This window comes from Crocuta crocuta, unplaced genomic scaffold (assembly GCF_008692635.1).
Source record: "Crocuta crocuta isolate KB4526 unplaced genomic scaffold, BGI_CrCroc_1.0 scaffold636, whole genome shotgun sequence".
In the NCBI taxonomy this organism is placed as follows: domain Eukaryota; kingdom Metazoa; phylum Chordata; class Mammalia; order Carnivora; family Hyaenidae; genus Crocuta; species Crocuta crocuta.
Window position 1 is genome coordinate 786,481 of NW_027530380.1, and position 2,744 is coordinate 789,224.

General features: G+C 62.8%; 1 protein-coding gene and 1 long non-coding RNA gene across 3 annotated transcripts in view; one reads left to right on the forward strand and one right to left on the reverse strand.

The window, feature by feature from the left end:
* The window catches only part of LOC144233550 (uncharacterized), a 2,966-nt gene extending 2,062 nt beyond the window's left edge, over positions 1-904 (reverse strand). For both annotated transcript variants that reach the window (XR_013335704.1, XR_013335703.1), the window contains exon 1: positions 636-904. This is a non-coding gene — a long non-coding RNA (uncharacterized LOC144233550). The remainder of the gene's footprint in view (positions 1-635) is intronic.
* Positions 1-2,744, forward strand: part of LTO1 (LTO1 maturation factor of ABCE1) — a 179,746-nt gene that overhangs the window by 163,063 nt on the left and 13,939 nt on the right. The window lies entirely within an intron of this gene.

Genomic DNA, 2,744 nt, shown 5'->3' on the forward strand with positions numbered 1-2,744 from the left:
TTTTTTAAATGATTTTTTTATTTCTGAGAGACAGAGAGAGAGAGACAGCGTGAGCAGGGGAAAGTCAGAGAGAGAGAGGGAGACACAGAATCCGAAGCAGGCTCCAGGCTGAGCTGTCAGCACAGAGCCCGACGCAGGGCTCGAACCCATGAACTGCGAGATCATGACCTGAGCCGAAGTCAGTCGCTTAACCAACCGAGCCTCCCAGGCGCCCCAGGACTCAATCACTATCGTCGTCCTCTAGTCCCCAGGATGTGACTGGATTTGGAGATGGGGCCCTTAAAAGAGGCGATTAAGGGCCTCCTGGGGGGCTCAGTCGGTTGAGCCTCCGACCTTGGCTCAGGTCATGATCTCACAATCCATGGGTTCGAGCCCCGCGTCGGGCTCTGTGCTGACAGCTCAGAGCCTGGAGCTGCTTCGGATTATGTGTCTCCCTCTCTCTCTGCCCCTTCCCTGCTCGCTCTCTGTCTCTCTGAAAAATAAACAAACACTAAAAAATCAAATAAAAGAGGTGATTAAGTCATGGCGACACACGAAGGTGGATCGGACGCACAGGGAGAAGCCCCATCTGCGGGCCGAGGAGAGAGGCCCCCAGGGCCGTCCAACCTCGGCCTTCCAGCCTCCAGAACAGAGACCTAAGTGGGTGTTCAAGCCGCTCTGTCTGTGGCATCTTGTCCCTGGGCTCGTGCAAACTCCTGTCTCCGTGTGGTCTGCTGGTGAAGACAAGGTGGGCAGACTGGACTCTGCAGCTGCCCTGTCTCCCCCAGAACGAAGTCTCCCTGCTTCACCCGCGGGCTCACGGAAGGCCCTGGAAGGTGTGGGTGCGCCTCCTGTGTGGCTGGCGGGAGAGTGGCGAGTCCCCAGGCCGTGAGCGCCCCGGGGAGCTGGCTCCGAGGCCTGTCTCCAGGACGTGCCAGCACAGTGAGGGCCGGCCGGACAGCCAGGTGAGGCCGGAGGGACACCCAGGTGACGGGGCTCCTTTGTGACCACACAGAGAAGGTAAACCCCATCCCGGGGGCCATGGAGGGTCAGGGGGTTACCTGTCACCGCGATGCAGGTCCCTGGGAAGCCCCGTGTGCCGTGAGGTGTAGAACAGAATGGGGGACATCGTCGCCGGAGTCCACCAGGCCACGCGGGTGGGGAGGCAGCCGGGGCTCACGGGCAACGGGGAGGGAGAGCGGGGCCCTGGGACCTGCCTCACCGGCCCCAGCTCCGGCACCAGCGGCAGACCCCTCGGCCCTTTGGGGGCTCTCACCTTCCCACCTGTTGATGGGGGGGGTCCTTGGATCCCATGTGAGATTCCTTGTAAGGGGGTGCATATTTCTATTCATTTAAAATAATTTTTTAGAGAGAGAGAGTGTGAGCAGGGCAGGGCAAGGGGAGAAAGGGAATCGTAAGCGAACTCCAAGCTCAGCACGGAGCCGGACGCGGGGCTCCATCCCACGACCCTGCGGTCACGACCTGAGCCAAAGTCAGGAGTGGGACACCCAGCCGCCCCGGTGCCCCTAAAGGGGTGTGCATTTAATCACACTAATGACAGTGCGTGAGTCGTTCGTGGAAGAGCAGACGCGGTGCAGAAGGGAGGTCCGCCGCTCATGCCCCTCCTCGCCCACCCTGGCCCCCGGCCGGGCTCTGTCTGTGGGTGCGGCCACATACGTAGGTTCCAAGCACACTCCTCTCTGCACCCCCCTGCTCTCCCTGCCCTCACCCCCTGCCTCCCCTGTCCAGGGGGGAACACCTTCGAGCAGCTTCCTGGAGGGCCGTGTTCATTTCCTGGCGCTGCCGTAACAAATCACAGCGAACCAGAAATGGATTCCCGTGGCTCTGGAGGCCGGCGTCCACAGTCCAGGTGCGGGCGGAGCTGTGCTCCCTCCAGAGGCTCTAGGGGAGGGTCCTTCCTGCCTCCGGCTTCTGGGGGGCTCCAGGCGTCCCTGGGCTGTGGCTGCGCCGCTCCAGCCTCTGCCTGTGTCGCCATGTGGCTGCGTCTCCCGGGGTCTCCTTTTCTGTGTTGTAATGTGACACCTGCCACTGGACTTAGGGCCCAGGTGGGTCCAGATCTCGGCTCGAGACCCTTGCGTCAGAGACACTTTTCCCAACCAAGGTCACGTTCTTTGGTGCTGGGGGTGGGGAGTCGGACATACCTTTTTGGGGAGCATCATTCAACCCACGGCCGATGGAAAGACAGTGGAACCGCCATGTGGGAAAGGGCACGCACATCACATACCTTCCCAGAGGCCGCCCGACCGCACTCTCCCTTTGCCCGGGGGCCAGGTCACTGCCCACGTGCACACGGTCGGGTTCCTCGGCACGACCGCAACTCAGTTTACTTTAGGCAGGACTGGGGGCTGATGGTGAGGGCGCCAGGCCCGGACTTTCACCCACCACCCACACCAGCCCAGGACCCGTAGGGCCCCGGCAGGGTGGGCACAGGAGGGGCAGGCGGGGGAGGGGGGTGGGGGTCACCTCCTTCCTTGCCAGCTGCTCAGCCCTGTGGCTCCTGGGCCCCCAGGTAGCCTGGGGGGAGCCCAGGCCCAGGCGAAGCCGGATCCAACACCAGCCCTAGGAGGAGCCTGAGAGCTGGGCACAGCTGGGCTCAGACCAGAGCGGGCTGACGGGAGACCCGGACGCAGGGCTCCACGACCGTGTTCCTCCATCAGAGCCGGGTGACGTCAGTCGGCCCCCATTTCCTTCCCTTATGTGATCCGAGGGCTCCCCGCTGGACAGAGAGCGGTGAGGAAGGGCAG